Raw genomic sequence first — 6,724 nt, 5'->3', positions numbered from 1 at the left:
AAGAAGGCTACGTAGAAAACACTCATAGAATGCACCTTTTTCTGGGCTGGTGTTAGTGACAGGGAAAGCGCTGGGCCATCTACTTCTCCAAAAAATGCCATCAAAGCTCCTTAGCACATAATACATTTTAGCAATCAGAGCCAGAATCCAAAAGCATAATAAAAAAGGCAAGTGAAAATGCTTATAATCGTCATATTTTAAATGCCTTATTTCCTGCCAATCTTAGATCCGTTCCCAGAGAAGCGAAAGTTACCCGCTCTGCCAGCGCCTTTGTCAGCTGCCAGCTGTTACCTCCCTGGAAAAAGGGTCAGAAGGCTGCTGGTAGCTAATAGCCAGCCAGAAGCTGCAAGTCAGAGCCGTCCCTCGTGGGTTTTAGCTACTGGCTGATTGTCAGCCGAGAGCTACAAGTTCTGGTTTGATAAAAGCCAGCTATAGATGTCCAACCTTCTTTTTTTTTCTTTTTCCATTTGTGCTCTGAAATTGTTGTGCACTCCAAATGGAACTCATGAGCACGCGGGCCTTTGTTCTGCCTTGTTAGACACCAACAGTTGGAGTCCTCACTAGACAGTCCCTTGGCAGGGTGGGGGAGCAGGGCGGGGTGAAGCGAGGTGAGATAGGAGAGGGTTTGGAGTGGGATGAGCCGCACAATGCCCGGTAGCACACGTGCAACCCTGAATGTGGCTGAACGCAGCTGAGAGTGTTTCATGCTCAGTGTGAGAGACACTCAGCCTCTCTGGTTGTTTCTGTGGCAGGCGGCGAGTGGGGGTGGATGTGCTTGTAAGTTCCAGTCAGCATTCATTGACTGAAGCCCCCTGAAATGAAATGAGTCATCAGTTCCATGAGTCAGGCATGAAACCCAAATCTTAAACTGGCTCTTGGATCCCAACTGTTTCTAGAGACCAGCAGTCAAGAATTGGTTTTTCTGAGTGAGACATGCTGTGGAACTCAGAGAGCTCTCTAGATTTCAGGGGGTCAGGTAAGAGGAAAGGGGACGGCAGGACCTCTGTAGCGTGGTGTGCTTTCAATTCAGATGCTTAGGGGCTGTCATCTGCAATGCATCAACAGTGAAAAATAAACACCCAGCAGAATCGGGCTTTGAGTTAAGGTGAAGGCACAATAAATTTCAGCTGGTTAAATTAATCGCTTGCTGCTTGTTGTGAATATTAATCCCAGGGAGGGAACTGGCTTCCACTCCATCAAAAGACAGGTGAAAACTGAAAACAGCAAAACATTTGGGATCTTCAGAGGGAGGGCTTACCTGTGAGCCAAGTGTTGATGCTGAATCCCAAAGAGAAGCAGAATCTTAAAAACAACCTCTCCTGCTTTATAAGCACAGCTGCGCTGCAGTCACCAGCTCTCCCTGCCCTCAGCCCTCACCTGTCCCCCTCTAGGTCTCTCCAGGGACATGTACACGGAAGGGTGTTGCCTGAAGGTACAGAAGATGAAAGAGCCAAGCCTCCTAATTTGTGGGATTTTTTTCATTGTGATAAAATACACATAAAATTTACCATTTTAACCATTTCCAAATGTACAATTCAGGCATTAAGTACATTCCCATTGTTGTGGAACCTTCACTACCATCCATCTCCAGAACATTTTCATCCCGAACAGTACTGCATATGCATTAAACAAATAACTCCCCATTTCTCTCTCTCCCAGCCCGTGGTAGCCTCTATTCTACTTTCTGTTTCTATGAGTTTGATTACTCTAGGTATTTCATATAACTGGAATCATACAATATCAGCCCTTTTGTGTCTGGCTTATTTACTTAGCATAATGTCTGCAAGGTTCATCCTTGTTGCAGCATGTGTCAAGACTAACTTCCTTTTTAAGGCTGAGTGATGGTCCACTGTATGTATGGACCACATTCTGTTTATCCACCCATCCCCGATGGATATTTGGGTTGTTGCCACATTTTGGCTATTGCGAACAATGCTGCTATAAATACACGGCAAAAATATCTGTCCAAGCCCCTGCTTTTAATTCTTTTGGGGATATACCCAGAGGTTGAATTCCTGAATCATATGGTAATTCTATGTTTAACTTTCTGAGAAACCACCAAACTGTTTCCTAATTTTTTAATATTCCCGAAATTTATGATGTAACAAAGAAAAATATCACTACAAAAACATAAAATGATGGCTTATTTTGGCATTTAGGGAGTAGTATTGATCTCAGTGGTAGATAGCTGCTTATGGAATTACCTTGATGGGACATAATTGGTTGAGATCACCAGCAATGGTCAGAAAGGAAATAATTGCTACCAAGGAAAGGAATTCGGTGGCACTGTCTGATAAAGCTGCAAGAATCTTGTCTTCTCTGCGTGGTACTGAGACATTGGTCGAGAGCTATGAAAGGAGGGAGAGAAATTTCTGGAGAGAGGTGGCACCATGGCATCCAGGGGCCCTAAGATGACCGTGAGATATTTGCCACGGCAAAGATGGTCAGTGAAGCTTTGAAAGTCTCATAGTCCGTTTTATATTTTTAGTAGAGATGGGTTTTCGCCATGTTGGCTAGGCTGGTCTCGAACTGCTGACCTCAGGTGATCCGCCTGCCTCAGCCTCCCAAAGTGCTGGCATTATAGGCGTGTGCCCTGAACTGTAATTCCCCTCCATTGTTCCTAAAATGTTATGTGGAACAGAATTGTGATAGTGGCCCTTTGGGCAAATACAAAGAATGGGAGCAACAGGGAGGTGGGGGAGGGACTCTCCAAATGTCGGGGAGGTGAGCAGCATCCATATTCAGTGAAAGCAGTAGTCAGAGTGTGCGGTGGCTGTGAGGCACTTCAAAAATCCTACCAGAAATGAGGTGGGACTTGGAGTGGCTGTGAAAAGAAAAGGCAATTCCAGACAATGGGAGGACTTGGGGCTTTCCAGATTATCCTGAGAGTACCATGCCTTTGCACAGGAACACAGGAGCCACTGGCTGACCTGAAGTGAAGCTCCAGGACCATGTGCCAGGCAGGAAATCCCTGCTTAGTAAATGTTCCAACAGGCCCATAACCAAAACTCACCCCCTCTGAGACAAGTTCTGGCAAAACACATGGCCCATGAAACAGAAGGCTGTGAGTTTCAGGGAGCTGGGAGACACTGGGACAGCTTAGATTAGATCTAACTTCCCATCACTATGAGCAACATCCCCAAACGAGTCTCTCCTGAGGCAGGCCAGCCCTGAGCCACGCAGAGCAGAGACTGGCCTTGGAGTATGGCCTTACTCAGACATAAGCACCCCTCACTGCGACAGCATCACGCCAAGGGGCTGCCAGCCCCAGTAAGGCCATGTGGGCATCAGAACCTTGATTCTGAGAGCAGGTAGGGTCACCTCTATCCAGGTATCCGTCTGTATCAACACAGAGGAGGTTTCTTTAACTCAAGACTTTGAGCAACAAAAGATTTGTTAGCCAGGTGTGGTGGCTCATGCCTATAATCCCAGCACTTCGGGAGGCCGAGGTGGGAGAATTGCTTCAACCCGAGAGTTCAAGGCTAGCCTGGGCAACACAGCAAGACCCTGCCTCTAAAAAGTAGAAAATAAATAAATAAAAACCAAAAGATTTGTTGATGGTGACTGAGCCCAGTACTCTGTAGGAAGAATTGGGTATCGTTTTATTAGTCTCTAGTTACGCTTTTCCACAACAATGAAAGAGTCACTATTGTTTTAGTTCTGAGGTGTCTTCTGCTTCTTTTGCCAACAGTCTGGTGGTAACTCTCAGCCTGTGTGACTGAGGGATTCACCACTAGGCTGCTCGGGTCTGGCGCCTCATTGCAGATCCTCCCTCCTTGTCCCCACCCCACACGAGCCGCTACATGGAGCTGTGGGTCATTCACACTCACATCAGGGCCCTCCACACTAAGCCCCAGTCTTTACCAATGTAACAAGAAAGGAAAACAATCAACACAGAAAAGAAATTATTGTAGTTGTGCATCTAAATTCTAGAGGTGTAGGATGGATGGGCAGGGGGAATAGAAGGAAAGGGGCTTGATTGTTTCAGAAAACACCGGTTTGGTTATGAAAGATGAGCCTTCTTTCCACCCTACCCACAGCCTGGCATTGTCTGGAAGGAGAATGGATCTACATAATGAGATGGCAAGAACTTGGGGATTTTCTTCAGGCTTCAAAGGAGACTGGTTTGCCATGACCTAGAATAGGGTAAAAGGGGCCAGACTCAGCTCCAAAAAAATTGCTGTGGGTTTAAGAAGAAAGATAACTCTGGCCAGGTGCCGTGGCTCACACCTGTAATTCCAACACTTTGGGAGGCCGAGGTGGGCAGATCACCTGAGGTCAGGAGTTCGAGACCAACTTGGCCAACATGGTGAAACCCCATCTCTACTAAAATCCAAAAAAAGCCAGGCATGGTGGCACATGCCTGTAATCCATGCTACTCAGGAGGCTGAAGCAGGAGAATCCCTTGAGTCTGGGAGGCAGAGGTTGTAGTGAGCTGAGATTGCGCCACTGCACTCCAGCCTGGGCAACAAAGTGAGATTCTGTCTCAAAAACAGGAAAGATAACCCCAGAAATTCCCCACAACCTGCAAAGCTGAGGTTCCTCAGAATAGCAGTACCACCCTTAGGCCCTGTGCTTTAGACCCTTGTTACTCAGATTATGATCCAGAGACCAGCAGTATCAGTAGCATCTGAGAGCTTGTTAGCAATGCAGACTCCCAGGCCCCACCCAGGCTTACTGAACTAGAATGTCTCATTTAAAAGACCCGCTGGCAATTTATATGTACGCTAAATTTTTTGTTTGTTTGTTTGTTTGTTTTGTTTGAGATGGAGTCTCACTCTGTTCCCCAGGCTGGAGTGCAGTGGCGCGATCTCAGCTCACTGCAACCTCTGCCTTTAGGATTCAAGCGATTCTCCTGCCTCAGCCTTCGGAGTAGCTGGGATTACAGGCACCTGCCACCATGCCTGGCTAATTTTTGTATTCTAGTAGAGACGGGGTTTCACCATGTTGGCCAGGCTGGTCTCAAACTCCTGACCTCAAGCAGTCCATCTGCCTCAGTCTCCTAAAGTGCTAGGATTACAGGTGTGTGCCACCACGCCCGGCCTTTATGCTAAATTTTGCTAAGAGATGTTTTAGAGCATTGGTCTGCAATTTGCCTGTGCGTTGTGATTTCCTGGGAAACTCTTTACAACACTGATTTCTCAATTGCTAGATCTCTCAGGCGATTCTATTATGCAGCAAAATCTGAGAACCACTGCCTTGGAGAGCTTTAATCTGGCCTTTCTCTGGCTGTACCCGTGTGCATGGGGTGAGGCATCCATGGCACAGTGGTGTGCTGGCAAAACAGCTCCCCAGGAAAATAGAAATCTAATTTACAGTGTTTGCCAGTTTCCATAGTATAAATATTCCCACCATCACTGATTTCAAGCTACCATTGTGATGTGACTGAAAGTGGAGTTAGAAGGCGCTCAGAGTTGGTTCCCAAGAGCCTGTCCTAGCCAGCACCACTGTGTGGGACAAATGAGGTACGTCCACTGGAGCCTCTCCCACTCCATGGACCAGGGAATGACCTGATCCCAAAGCAGGCAGTACAGAGTTCACATGTGAGGTCCTTCGTGTGCAGGATGGAGCTGTTTTTGGGAAGAGAATGGGGGAGAAGGTGAGGGTTGAGGTCTCCATCTGTGCACCTGTCCATCCCTGTGGATGTAGGGGTGGGCCTGCAGGCCAGTGAGGCCTCATTTGGAATTTTCAGCCCTTTCCTGATCACTGCTATGAATAGTGACCCTCTATTATTACCAAACCTCCCCAGTCCTTAAGAACACATATCCAGGGATTGGCTTGGTTGAGGTATGCTTGGGGGAACGAAGGAAGAAGGAGAATGCTCATGTCTTGGGTGAGGGCAGGGCAGAGAGGACAGCAGATGCTGGCGGCAACAAGACTTGAAGGGATGAAAAGTTCGGATAGTGGTAACCAGGAGAATATAACCAGCCCCCACCTCCCAGGATGCCTTAGAAAGGCGGGGAGGCTCCTGGACTTCCCACAGGATGTGGGAGATGGACTTGAGACATTTTATCTGTTTGTTAAAGGAAGGGTGAGCCCTGAAGGCTAGAGGATTCAGGTCAAAGAGCCCACACCCTGGAGTCTGGCTGCCTGGGTTAAAATCCCAGCTCCCCACCTGTAGCCTTGTGGCCTTGGGTAAGTTGCATAAGCTTCTGTTTCCTACTCTGCAGCCTCTGAGCCTGGGGAGGGTGTGGGGCAGCCAGTGTGCACTTGGAAGGCAGAGAGTTGGCCAGATCTGGGGCAGGAAAGGGCAAGGAGGGCAAAGGGCCTGCTGGCAGAGGCCTGGAGGAGGCTGGACAGAGCAGGCAGCCCCTCTGCAAGAGAGCATCTTAGGAGAATGGTGTCCTACAGGAAGGGAGCGCGGAACTGCTGAAGGGAATCGATGAATGAAAAGGAGCCTGCCCAGGTGCCGTGGCTCACGCCTGTAATCCCAGTGCTTTGGGAGGCTAAGGCAGGTGGTCATCTGAGGTCAGGAATTCAAGACCAGTCTGACCAACATGGTAAAATCCCGCCTCTACTAAAAAATCAAAATAATTAGCCTGGCGTGGTGGCAGGTGCCTGTAATCCCAGCTACTCAGGAAGCTGAGGCAGGAGAATCACTTGAACCCAGGAGGCGGAGGTTGCAGTGAGCTGAGATCGTGCCACTGCACTCCAGCCTGGGTTACAGAGCAAGACTCTGTCTCCACAAAAAAAAAAAAAAAAAAAAGAAAAAGAAAAAAGAAAA

Source organism: Pongo abelii, chromosome 5 (assembly GCF_028885655.2).
Source record: "Pongo abelii isolate AG06213 chromosome 5, NHGRI_mPonAbe1-v2.0_pri, whole genome shotgun sequence".
In the NCBI taxonomy this organism is placed as follows: domain Eukaryota; kingdom Metazoa; phylum Chordata; class Mammalia; order Primates; family Hominidae; genus Pongo; species Pongo abelii.
The sequence above is the reverse complement of the archived record's forward strand: the minus strand, read 5'-3'. Positions refer to the sequence as shown.